Source organism: Schistocerca piceifrons, chromosome 8 (assembly GCF_021461385.2).
Source record: "Schistocerca piceifrons isolate TAMUIC-IGC-003096 chromosome 8, iqSchPice1.1, whole genome shotgun sequence".
Taxonomy (NCBI): domain Eukaryota; kingdom Metazoa; phylum Arthropoda; class Insecta; order Orthoptera; family Acrididae; genus Schistocerca; species Schistocerca piceifrons.
The window spans coordinates 240,307,632-240,321,943 of NC_060145.1; the positions used below are offsets into that span (position 1 = coordinate 240,307,632).

General features: G+C 42.6%; 1 pseudogene; it reads right to left on the reverse strand.

Moving 5' to 3' along the window:
• Nucleotides 1-2,058: 2,058 nt before the first annotated feature.
• Nucleotides 2,059-2,175, reverse strand: LOC124712872 (annotated as a pseudogene).
• Nucleotides 2,176-14,312: the final 12,137 nt, after the last annotated feature.

A 14,312-nucleotide genomic window follows, 5' to 3' on the forward strand; every position in this document is an offset into this window, starting at 1 on the left:
TCAGAGTGTTATATAGCTATTTGAGATTGGTGCCACTTTGTTCATACAGCATTTGGAGATCGTACAACCCTGCATTGACAAAAATGTCTCGGCAGTATCTCTAAAATTGAAAAAAATCAATTGTTTGCTTTGAAATTACAGAGTGGATTCATACCTTTAGCTGACTCAACAATATTGTGTCGCTTAGTCTGAAATGGTTGGCAGGGCCACACGGTGTAAAAGTGGACGAAATCCACGTGGATCGACGAATCCTGGACTCATTTTCAATCCCTTTTCTAAAGGTTATATTGTGCATGTTCGTACTCATTTGCTTCAGACTGATAAAGTCTGGCTGCGTTTTGGCCAACACCTGCTTTTAAAAAATGCATGATTTGTCGTAAAATGTTTAAACTTTGTGTTTGTAATATCTCAGGAATTTTGTGACTGTGACGGGCCTAAGCAGGTACTTAAAGTATACTTGGCACAATCGGGTTCTTTCTTTTGTCTATGGGCATCATCTTGCATCTATCTACTTTTAAAAAGTGAAAATAATGAATTGTATTGTTTCCTAGACAGCAGACCATCATAGAGAGAGTGCTGGTACTTTGCTGCAAACGTTTTAATTTTATTGAGAACATTAGCGACCCTACAACAAGTTGGGACGTGGTCCAGTTCCGAAGCCCCACATTCATCCTTCGCAGTCGCGTCGAGCAGCGTTCTTCTTCCCGCAGCGTGTCCTTCCGGTGGTTCAGTGAGAGCGAGTCGGATTCATAACTGTCCCCAGGCCGAGACGTAATGTTCAGGAAGTAGCAGCACTCGCACGGTTTCTGCTGGAGTCACGTCAGTTTCGTTGAGTAACTCCTTCCGCCTCTACGAATCTCCGTGTAAGTCATAACTGTTAAAATTCCGAGAGCATACGTTCCAAGAACAGTCAGGTATATTACTTCAGCATATTACTTCCGCCCACAAACAGCGTACGAAATGACTTCGACGGGAAATGTAGAGAATTTAGAGTCTCTAAGGAATACTTCTTTCTGGGCACCTTTCGCAACCGTAACCAGAAGGCGGGAGTGGGGACGACGATAATGGTACCAGAAATATTCTCCGCAATATTTCCAGCCTTTATTAAGGCTTGAATTCTGCTGGGGACACATTTTATGAGGTGTCGCGATGTCACTGGAGGAATTGCGGTACATTGTTCCTCAAGAGAGGCATCCAGAGAAAGCAGTGATGTTGAACGCCTCGGGTCTGGAGCGAAGTCGACGTTCCAACTCATACAAAGATGTTCCTCTGGGATTAGGTCGGGACCGAGCAGGCCACATGTCATTGCCTCACAGATGCTGCTTTATGAAAGCGTGCAGTGTCAGTGCTAATACAAATAACTATAGTCTCCGAAGTATTTCTCTACTGTACGCAGGACACAGAGCTATAAAATATGCTTATATCCCTCCGCACTTAGCATTTTCTCAATCACAGAAAGGGGACCACAGACTAACAGCGAGAAACATCCCTATATCGTAATACTAGCTCTTCCTTACTTTTGATATTTTACATGTTGTAAAGTCAGTTTCTCCAGGCATTTACCAGACTCAACCCTTCCATCGGATTGCCACAGGGTGTGACGTGATATATCACTTCACTAGTTTTCAATCAACCAATTCCCAGTTGCGCTGCACTTTACACCAAGTCAAGCGTCGCTTAGTATTTAATACAGAATATTTTGCTTGTGAGGAGTCGCTCGACCATTGTTTTCCCTTCTTTTTCACTCCCTACGCACATTTATCATGCTAACTGGACTCCTGAGCACTTTGGAACTCAGGGGTGATTCCGCTGTTTTCTGCTGATTTCATGCGATTTTGTTACCCGCTGAAATGCTCGACAATCCCTTCCCATCAGCACGTGAGCTCTGCCTGTTCTTGATGAACTCAAGCACTCCTACCGCCGTGTCATCCTCAGTGGAGGATGCGGATAGGAGGGGCGTGGGGTCAGCACACCGCTCTCCTGGTCGCTATGATGGTATTCTTGACTGAAGCCGCTACTGTTCGGTTGGCATCACGAGGCTGAGTGCACCCACAAAAATGGCAACAGCGCATGGCGGCCTGGATGGTCACCCATCCAAGTGCCGACCACGCCCGCAGCGCTTAACTTCGGTGATCTCACGGGAACCGGTGTATCCACTGCGGCAAGGCCGTTGCCCCCTGTTCTTGATGTAGTTGTGATTTTTCCTTCGCGTTTCCACTTCACAGTCATAACACTGACAGCTGACCTGGACACCTTTACAAGGATTGAAACATGCCCGATGGATTTGTTACCCAGGTGACATTCATTGACGTCACTGTCCTGTCCTGACCAATCCATTTTTCGGATACTGCTTCTCTACTGACATCAAAATACTCTCCATCTTTTATACCACGCCTCTCGTGACATATATCCATCAATTACGCGTTGCGTAGAGGCGTGCAGGTACCACTGATCAGATAATGTAGAAGTAGATGCGGATAAAGATATTCCCCGAGCAACGCACGCATTCTTGGTAGCTAATCTCTATTCCACTTCGTCATTATTATTTTTATTTAATAACAATAGTGTTAATGCTTCCTCTCTATGTTCCCAGTGAAAATAGTTCAAGAACTCTGTGAACCTCATAATGTATAGACACGCCAAGAGCTGCTAGGTGAGCTGCTTTCATTTTATGACCAGTTTCGTTCTCTCTGACCATTTTGAGGTACAAACACATCACCACAATGTACAAATGATCACATTATGATTTCTAAAAATGTTTACAAATCGCTCTGTGTCAAAAGTTCCTTAAAATGCGAACAGATTTTCAGTAATTTTTTGCAAAGCCATCGCTGCAATGAAAGAAGTTACGTACCCGATTTCATTAGTGTGAGCTCTATTCTTGAATGTACAGTTTGTAATGTAGGATACCTGATTATTACGCTGCTTGAAAGCATCTACTGTATCTCGGTCGGCTACTCTATTTTAATAATACTACTATTCTCTAATTTAATTAATAGCTGATGGTATAAATGTCTTCAGAACACTTTCAAATCTGTATTATGATATATTGTTGAACTTCAAATGTGAACTTATTTTATTTGCTTTTCAGCGTAATGGTAATACTTACTGCGAATTTATATTAAAAAAAAACTACCTGTGCTATACGAGGAAGGATCTGGAATGCTTCTTAATTTTTGATTGATAACGCAGTTTGTAACGCAACTACACTGTCATCTTACACACACGAAACACAGTTTTATATTGGTTTTACCAAATGTGTTTTTATTAGTTCAATACCGTCTTTCGTAATTATCCATTCTATACGTTTATTGTGACTTCATTTCTTTATTGTTTTTCTATGTCAATTGTATCAGCAGAAATATGTAGAAATTGTAAATCTCAGAAAGAGTCGATAATCTCACGCTGATAACGAAGGTAATTTATAAACCTCTAGATGTATCTGGACGCAAGTTGGTGAACCCCATGGAGGCGTGTGCGCAAAATGCCCAGTAGTTAACAATTAATAGTGGTGTAAAGACACAGCTGTTCTGGAAAGCTGGCGAGGCAAGAAGAAAGAGTAGACAAAATATGCTGCAGTGAGGCCAAGATAATAATCATTAGCCTCGGAGGGATGTCCTGTAATGTTGTAGCTGCTGGAATAATTGCTGCACGTAAAGAGGCATGCAAGAAAAAAGATCATAGAAATGATATGTGTATATATGATGGGACATGACTGAACACCTACCAAATGAAACTAAAGCTCACCATCAGCGACCACAAAAGACAAAGAGCTATAATTTATTTATAATTATTTATATAACAGAGTCATAATTAGTGTTTTTCTAACGTTTGACAATATATCACGCAACAGATCCAGCTTGTTTAATTGACTGCGAATTACCTTGTTACTCAAATTGCGGTTTATATCGTGCAATGCGAGCGCAAAATTCGTTAAGCTTTTGTTACTGTAACAATACAGGGAAGTTCAGAATTACCAGTGCTGCTTCACAGACATCATTGTTATAGGTGTTAAATTTTGTTGTTCTTACTAACTGAGCACAGCATTAAGGACCTTCAGTCATAAAGTGTTCCAAAACCTTACTTAAATTGAAAGAAGTACCAGAAATAAATATCAAAATCTATGATTAAAGATTTTCTGTATATACTGGTAGCATAGTGAAGTGTTTCTGTTTTCTTAAATTTCATCCCGGAAAGACATTCATATTCAAAACAGCCTTAATTTTTTTATGGAGAGTTCCTTTAGCATTTGTTTTAAAGAAACTTTCAGATGGTTGGTTTAATGATATGTACTAGTTTCTGTCTGTAATGATGTTGAAGGGTGCTAAGCAGGAAGTGATACAAAATGTTAACGGCCTTCGTTCGCTGTGTCATTATGGTTTTGACTATCTATACTGATACTGTGATAAAGCGATGTTGATGATGATTATATCTGGACTGTGGGGCGGTCAACTGTGCGGTCGTCAGCGCATATACAAAGCTCCAATTTTAACGCAGTCCAGTTTTTTTACACAGTCCAGTCTAACCATTGTCACGAATGATGATAATGAAGACATCACAAACACCCAGTCCCCGGGCAGAGAAAATCCCCAACCCGGCCGGGAAGCGAACCCAGGACCCCGTGATCCAGAGGCAGCAACGCTAGCCACTAGACCACAAGCTGCAGACTGTGATAAAGCGAGAACAGATTGCAAAAACATTTTCTAGCCGCTTTGAACTCATTCTAAAAGTATTACTAAGCGAACGTATAAATAAAATAAAATCGCTAAATTAAAAAAAAAATAGTTGCTTGGTTCTAACACAGTAGAAGGTTTTAATAGTAACTCGTTTAACGTAAAAAATAGAATAAAACTGTGCAATAAAAACCTACAGGGATCGGTACAAGTTATGAATACGGGTGCCACTGCCCTGTTCAGGAATCTAGTGAGGCAGTCCTGTTGCTGTTGTCGAGTTCTAAGGGGTGACGGTGGATTCCTGTTAAAGCAGTTTGAACTGTGATAGAACTGAAAGCTGTGTAAATGCTGTCACTGTACTATCTGCGAAGACACCAGAGCGATGTTGAACGAGAAACTGATGCTGGGTGTTAACACTGCAAATATATAAGTACGAAAGTTCCTAGTTGTAAATTCGGCATCTAGGTGACTCTGTAATTTCAGTCAGTTACTTTGGTGGCAACAATGTGATGTTAAACCTATGTGTCTCGTTTAGTTTTTCTGTAAGACATAGATTACTTAAGATGAAACTATGTGCATTTGAATGTGTTGCACAGACGTTTTTTTGCTTTCTTTTATTTTGGTCGTCAGTCTTATGATCGGACTGATGCAGCCCGCCACAAATTTTTCTCCTGTAGGGCTCTGTTCATTCGAGAGTAGGATCTGCACGCAACGTCTTCACGTGTGTCCTGAATGGATTGCAGCGTCGTGGCTCAGTGGGCCAGCACACTGAACTCGTGTTGGGGATGACGAACCTTCAAATTCGAGTCAGACCATTCAGAAGCAGCTTTTCTGTGATTACCCTAAATCGCTCTATGCAAATTCCGGAATGTTCCTTTGAAAGGGCACAGCTGATTTCCTTACACATCCTTGAAACAAATCGAGCTTGTGCTCCAACTTTATTGATGTCGATGGTAGTTCGCCGTTAAACTCTAATCTTCCTTCCTTCGCTTCAAAGTCTCTGTTCCGCTGCAGTTTCTATCCTCAACGGACCTCTGAAGTACCACGGGAGTTATTCTCTTAACACATGCCCTATAATCCTGTCTTCTTGTCAATGTTTTCCAAATTTTCTTCTCCTCACCGATCCTGTGGAGACCCTCCTCGTTTCTTACCTTATTAGTACACCTAATTTCGAGTACATTTCACTAAACCGCATACACTTAGATTTATTTGTTTCCGAATTTCCAGCAGTCCATGATTCACTTCCACACTTTCAAATGCATATTGTCAGAAATTTCTTCGTGAAACTAAGTTTGATACTAGTAGTGCTAGTCTTTTTTTTGATCTCCTCCTTCTTTCTTCCACCATTTGTTATTTTTTTCCAAGGTAGCAGAATTTTTACACTTCTCCCACTCTGTGGTCCATAATTTTTGTAAGTTTATCGCTGACTAGCTGCAGTGTCCGGCGTACTGGTCAGCCTTCCATCGCCTTACTGATTCCTATTCTACACCTCATTACCCCTTTCTCCATTACCCCTTTCTTAACGACTGCCCCCTTCCAAACAACCTCAGTAAGGCCAACCACTTCGCTTCCCACCTTTCTGAGGTCTTCTCCATCCCTGATGATCTGCACTTTGATTATTCTCTTTTCTCCACGCCGATATCTCGGTCGTTCCACTTTCTCCCAGACTCCAGTACTTGGGACAGTTGCCCCCTCCGACATCAACACTCCAATTATAGCACAAGACATTAAACTTATTCTCTGGTCAAACCACAGCACGGCCCCTAGTCATGATTGTGTCACCAACTGCTACCTCAGAGAATACCCCCTTCTCCTTCCTGACTGTCCTTGCCAATCTATACAAAGTCATCCTCTCTACTGGCTTCTACCCCGACCTGTGGAAGACTTCCCACATCCTCTTATTCCTCAAACCTATCAGTCCCCCTTCCATCATAACTTCTGATCATCCCATTTGCCTCACCTCAATCTTCAGTAAGCTCATTGAATTCATCCTCTCCTGTCGTGTCCATCACCAACCCTGTGAACACCACCTTCTCCCCCTTACCCAGTGTGCCTTCTGACCCTCCCTCTCCACTGAAGACCAACTCCTCAATCTCATCCACATTCTCTCCCACCAACTTAATTGCTGTCGCTCTGCCATTTTTGTTTCCCTCGACCTCGAAAACGCCTACAGCTGCATATGGCATCCCTGTCTCCTCTTTAAACTCCAAACCTACGCCCTGCCTATCAGTATTGTCCATATGGTCACTTCCTTCCTCTCACGCCATCCTTCCTATGTCACCCTCCATGACACCATCTCTTTTATCGCAATGCTGCCATCCCCCAGGGCTCTGTACTCTCCCCTCTCCTCTATCTCCTGAAACACCACTGATATGCCCAAGCCACCCCCACCTGTCCGCCTCCTTCAATATTCTGATGATACGGCCTTCCTGACTTTCTATCCTACCCTTCAACAGTTCCAACACACACACTCCAAACCCACCTTGACCAGTTCACCTTTTGGTGTAACCAGTGGTTCCTTCGTATCAACCCCTCCAAAACCCAGGCAATCATATATGCTACACCACCTGCTCAGTCCATCTCCATAATTTCTACATCACCATTTATGGTCGTCCCATCCAGCTTACCCCCACCCTGAGATACCTTCACCTCTTCCTTGAGTTTCACGTCACCTGGACCCCTCATCTCCTGACCATCCAGCAGAAAGCCCATTCCCGCCTCCACCTCCTGAAACTCCTGTCTGGCTGGACATGGGGATTGCATCCTTCCACCATCCTCCACACCTACAAATCCCTCATCTGTCCTATCCTCTGTTATGCCACTGTTGCCTGGATCTCTGCCCTCCCCCCCATCCCCCTACTTTTATAAGGCCCTCCAAATCATAGAACACCATGCACTCCACTTTGCCTTCTGTATCTGCCTTCCTTCCCACACACACCTCCTGTATGACCTCATCCCCTACCATCACCTCCTCCTTTCCCTCCAACATCTCCACATCCTTTACACTGCCTGCAGGCTTGATCCCCCACCCCTGGTTTCCTCCTTCCTCTCCACCCCCGCCTGTTGTCGCACTTCTATCGCTGTATCCCTCCCTCTCTTCATCTCTACACCCTCCATGTCCTTCATCAGGGCAATTTCCAGCTCCTACCTCTCCTGGATGTTGAACTTCGCTGTGACATCTACCGTTCCTACCAACTGTAGCCTGGTCTTGTTACCCCCCCCCTTTCCAGAGGGGCCCCCATTTCCTCTACCCTAATTCTCCCAGAGTGGGTTTTCCTCCTCCCCCCTGAGTCCCTGCACCCCTCTTCCTCTCATCCCTTCCCTCCCTGGTCCCCCTTGGGCATGCCACCCACCTTATCTTCCTTTCTGTCCCTGCCTTCTCCCCTCCTTTTCCCATCTCACTTGTTCCCCACCGCTGACAGATCCTCCCACGTTTTTATTCATCATCAAGTGTGCTTTGTTTGTGTTGTGTTTGGTGGCGTTATACAGTGTCATCAAGTGATGTGTTTTTAATTCTGTGCTCCACCTGTGTATAGTCCATGTTTGCTTGTGTGATTTTTTATACTGTGTTTGATTCCAGTGAGTTTAAGTGTGCAACGAATTGCCATATGTGTTCTTTTAACTTTATGTCGACTTTTTAACTGTCCTCCTGTGCATGTCCCCGTATTAGTGTATATTTTAACTCACATCATCTCCATTTGCCGTGTTTTTATGTCCCACTTTTATCCCTCTTCTTTGTACGCTTTCCCCTTTCATGTTTTTTTTGTAAACGTGTTTGGCTGAAGTTAGGTGGACTGTGCTCCTGCCTGCCTGCCCATATGGGCAGGAGAATGAAATTACAATAAAGAAAAAAAAGTGTTTCAAATCAGATTACGAAATCTTATGTAGACAATCGTCTTCCTCTCGTTTTGAAGGTTTAGTGTGAAAATTTCCGTCGGGATCGGACTAAAATTGAAGTCTTGGATGAATTACAAACAAACGAACTAACAGACGGACACTCTACTTCGTTTCTAATATTCCTCACTTTCACATATATCTAAAAGTAGTTTTTCTTTTTTTTTACGCACGAGTACACATATTTTTAAGCATTTCTAAGCATAAACCTGCAGTGTGGAGGATATTCGAAGAAAGTTTCTGGAAACTGTTATGACCACTCAATGATACGACTTTTCCCGGTAAAGAACCCGTTTAAAGGGGACCTAAAACGCACAAAGTTAGTCACTTGCCTTCAGCTTGAAGGGACGTCCAGCTGCCCGCTCGGGCGCTTTCCCCGGGGCACTCTGCTCGTAACTTCACCGGCCTGTTTCGAACTCGCTCCCTTACTGGGTAACTGGAACAAACGCGTAGCGTTCTAGCGCCAGTTTAAATTATCGCAAATACCTTCTCCTTATCAGATACAGTCGTACTTATTCCTGGAATTCTGTTTTTGCAGAGAAAGTTCTGTTCGGCACGTTTCTAGAGCGACAACGTGTTCTTCACTCTGATTGCTGTCCCTGTCTTTCTTACTGCAACGTTAATTGTAACGTCTCCGTTCCACCCGTCGGAAAGACAATGGACGGAAATTTTATTATCTTCGCTGTGAATCTGCCCATTCCTCAGACCGCCCAATTAATAACTGTTTTTTATTCCTTAATGAAACACAAACCTTTTCATCACCAAATGCCATTCTGACGTTTCTGTATCAGATTAAGACAATAAAGTAGTATTTAGGAACAGCGCTCTTCGAATTACAGTTCACACATACTCATTTCGGTGTTCCCTGGCTGATCTAATCTTTCATAGAATTTTCGGGAAGATTATTTCTGCAGCACCTAACACGATAAATGTGTGTAAGGAGTGAAAAAGGAGGAAGCTAGAGCTACAAACGAAATACCTTTACTAGTCTCAAGTGTAATCACCGTTAGCTACAACGCACATCTAACAATGTCAGAAAACATTTCGAGTGAGGAATCGTTCGAAGCACCGTGGTGACACATTGTTGGATATCCTTAACATTACAGTGGATGAGAACTGGTTCTACCATTACCATCCAGAGACAAAGCGACAGCCAATGGCACTGTGGTCATCGTCTATTCTGTACAAGACTCTTCAATTCTGTATAACTACTGCAGGCTGCATCCATTTCAACAAATTTAGTGTAGCAAAACCATGGTTTTCCTCTACAATTACACAACTCTCAGTTACCAAACTGACGAGTCTTAGGACCTGTAATATCAGTCTACCCTTCTTTTAACCATTTCTGAAATGAATTTCTTTTCGCCCTAATTTCATTCACTACCTCCTCACTAGCTCTTCATTTCATTCTCTTCTTATCCCAGTTGTTTATCGTTTACTTATTGCTTTTTGGCTTCAGAAAGAACTTCCTAACATTTAAACGTATTTTCAAATTTAGCAAAGTTCTCTTTTTAACAAATGTTTTGCTGGCTGTTGCCGATTTGCATTTTATATCCTTTCCTTTTCTGCCACTCTCATTTATTTTTCTTCCGAAATAACAAAATTCACCTACTGGTTTTAAAGATCTATTCATTTCATTCAACTATTTTCCCGGGTAATTTGTCCTCCCTGACAGAATTTCAATGTCATTGGCCAACCTCAAAGTTATAATTTCTTCTTTTGAATTTTCGTTTTATTTCAAATTTCCTCTTTGGTCTGTTTCACAGCTTGCTCAACATACAGATTAAGTAACATCGGCGACGGGCTACAACCCTGTTTCACTCCATTTTCAATGACCACCTTCATGTCTTTCGGCTCTTATAACCGCAGTCCGGTTTCTGTACGTTAGCTTTTGCTCCCTTGAATGTATCCCAGCTATTTTCAGGAAATGCTTTCTTCTATCTATAAGCTGCCGGTGTCTTCACATTTCTTCCATGTATACAACCTTCTCTAACACAGCCGTTAGGAATGATTAAATCATGCTTTGTGCAGAATTCAACTAGGCGGTTTCCATTTTCATTCTTTTCGCCTAACCCATGTTTTCCTACTATTTTTCCTTCTATTCCCTTCCTCACTAGCTGATTCCAGTACCCCATGTAATTAAATTTTCGACTCACTTACCCATCTGCATAACTTATCTCATGATACGTTTTTTGAATCTCTCCATCATCTGCGAAACTTGTCCTGCTGTAATGAGTATTTATTTTGTATCTGTCGTGGCAGCGACAATGCATTCACTGCACTGTTCATAGTAGCTTATTCGTATTCCTATTTTCTTATTCAGTTACAGAATTACTCTGTATTATCCCTATTTCTATTTGTGTCGAGCACTTTGTACTCTCCCGAGGAGAAATCCTGTCTATTCTGCGACAGCACTTCACTAATTCCCACCGTATATAATTTCAACCCATCCATAAATATTTTTTAAAATCTCTAGTCCACCTACTCTATTAAGGCATCTGACATCCCATGCTGCGACCTGCGCGAACGTCTAGAACGATATTTATTTATGTACTAACATGTAAACGGTAAAAACCTTACAAAATATATAGTCTGAAGTGACTACAAATATTGAGGTTCTAGGCCGACATATTAAGAAACTATGTTTACTTCCTGAACAATTACCGTAGTCATTATCTGACAACTGACATCTATTTTGAAGAAATGTGAAGTGTTTGTTAGTGAGTGAGAACCCACACTTAAACAAAATCATTGTCTGAGGCTCCTATCGTATGCCGAGCGTCATGTAAATCAAACATTTCCCAGTGGGGAATCTAATCAGGGTCCCGGACAAAAGCAAGAACGCGCGAGATCATACTGACTGTATGACTTATTTTAGGAGGCAGGAGAAGGAAAGACAAGCTTAAGTTTATAGCATTTGTACATTTAGAGAAAGCTTCTGGGAATGTTGATTATAATACAGTCTTTAAACTTCTGAAGGTAATAAGGGACAAAATACAGAGACCGAAAGAATATTTACAACTTTTACAGTAACCAGACGGCGAGCAGTTAACAAAAAGGAGGCAGAGGGTGAGAAGGGAGTGAGACATGCTTGCAGTCCATCTCCGATGCCACTGCTTCTGATGCTGCTGACTATGGTTTTAAGGAGACTAAAGTCATCCATCTCTTATTCCTGGTGGGAATCGGTGTACTACCATCTGTAGGCGTCTGGAGTAAGTTCTGCGTGCAAGTGTGAGAAAGTTTTCTAAATGTCTGTTTAGTATGTATCTGTGGCGGGACGTTGGTAAAAGCTGGACACGCACTTCGTCGGATGTGGAAAACCGCCCAAAATCAACATCCAGGCTGCTCAGCACACTGGCCTTTGACTGTAATCCGCCGGGCTGATTCGTTCCAGGGTCGACGCGCCTTCCCATCCCAGAAATGGGTGCTTTAAGGCGCATAGCAAGCCAGGCGGGTCAGATATTTTTCAGTCCTTCCACTGAGCAAGCAGAGAATGGTACTAGGCTCGCCACCTCTAGCCGATAGAAAGAGATGTGCACAATATTGGCCCAAAAAGGGCGATATTACAAGGTAAAGGAGATATTGGGCAAGAGCCTCATCGAACAAGGAACTAAAGGAATTCGGTAATAGAGAATGGTAAGAAACCTGGAACAGGAGAGAAAAAGGCAACAGAACTTACCTCTTCCTTCCTAACATAAAAGAAAGATTAAGAATGTCGTACCTCTTTCTGATCAAGGGAGCTATACGTTTCCTCTCTGGACACAGCCCATATCCCGTTTACTTACTAAAAATACGACAATACACCACAGACATTTGTGAATGTGGAGTAATCAGCAGCCCAGAACAACATTGTCCGCAGCTCGTGGTCGTGCGGTAGCGTTCTCGCTTTCCACGCCCGGGTTTCCGGGTACGATTCCCGGCGGGGTCAGGGATTTTCTCTGCCTCATGATGACTGTGTGTTGTGTGCTGTCCTTAGGTTAGTTAGGTTTAAGTAGTTCTAAGTTCTAGGGGACTGATGACCATAGATGTTAAGTCCCATAGTGCTCAGAGCCATTTGAACCATTTGAACCAACATCGTCTGGGAATGTGACATTAGATAAGATGTTACAGACCAGAACATGAACGTCTGTAGTAATATGACAGTCTATGAAACAATAAGGAATGCGCAACTGTGGAATAAGGTGAACGCCCTGACAGCTTAAGTATCAGCTTATGAACTGTACGTCAAAACTACATAAAATATCTACAAAAAAGTCTAAATACTGAATTTGACCATCTGGCGCACAGATATATCTTCATCCGAGACCACAAGGCACATACTACTGGTCTACTACAGTATCCTGCACTGCTTGATCACAATTTTTTTTAATTTATGACTCTAGGTTGCCACTTTACAACACTGCACTACAGAGAACTACACTTCGCTACTGTCCCTGGTGTCAGAACCAAGCTAGATTCCTCACTTTTCTGGATAGTTAGCCCCTAGCACATTGAAGTACAACTCAGGATTCATAGGGGCTGTGCTGCTGTGTCATCCAAGGTGTAGAGATTGTGAAATGGCTGTGAGGGTCTTAGCAAATTCTTCCGGGTTCTTTACGAAGCTCTGCTTCCGAAAGCGTATTGTAGGTGGGCCGTCAGAGACAGCAAAAAATTTGGTAGGGCCTACATACGAAAACTAGGCCATTTATATCACGACTTTACCGTAACACGGCGACCTAAAAATGTTCTAAGAAAAAAACAGGTCGTAGCACAATAAATGTATAATTATACTGCTGAGGTGGTATTCATTAATCATTAAAATTTGTCATCTTTGGTGCTCAGCAAGATCAAGATTACTTGGAAGAACAGCTGGAACAAAGGATAGAGTACTGAAAAGAGGTTATTAACTGAACTTCAACAAAACAAAGATGACGGAATGTAGTCAACTTAAATCTGGAGGGCATTTGATTATGAAGTGAGACACTAAAAGTAGGAGCTGTGCTTTGCTATTTAGAGGGCAAAATATGTGATGGGAGAAGTAGACTGGATGTAGCAAGACACGCATTTCTGAAAAAGAATTTCTTAAGGTTCAGTACTGATTTAACTGTTGACTGAAAGGAAAGACCGATTGATTGTGTACACCCTGAGACATCAAGAAATGGTTAATTTGGCACTGTAGGGAAGTGGGGGGGGGGGGGGAGGTAATGACAGAAGGAGAACATGCTGCGAATACGAGGGTGATTTGGTAAGTCTGGTAAATTTTCGCGAAAGAATGCAACATTTTTGTTGTGCCTACATGCTCGGTAAACTTGCTAATTTCAAAGACCATAGAAGGAATTTCAACTATCTACAATTTACAGTTCATTATTGAGAGCCTTCTGAAATGATCAATGTGTCGACTGCGATTGAAAGTGGAGAAAACCGTGCTTCGTTGTGTTACTAAACATCTTCATTTGCAGGGCTCGACTGCAGCACAGGTGAAAAGAGAATTTGATGAAATTCACACGGTCTCCGTACGATCAAATGGTTCAAATGGCTCTGAGCACTGTGGGACTTAACATCTATGGTCAACAGTCCCCTAGAACTTAGAACTACTTAAACCTAGCTAACCTAAGGACATCACACACATCCATGCCCGAGGCAGGATTCGAACCTGCGACCGTAGCGGTCATGCGGTTGCAGACTGAAGCGCCCAGAACCGCACGGCCACACCGGCCGGCTCCGTACGACCACTGAGAATCATTTACTTTAGGGCTAATGTATTTA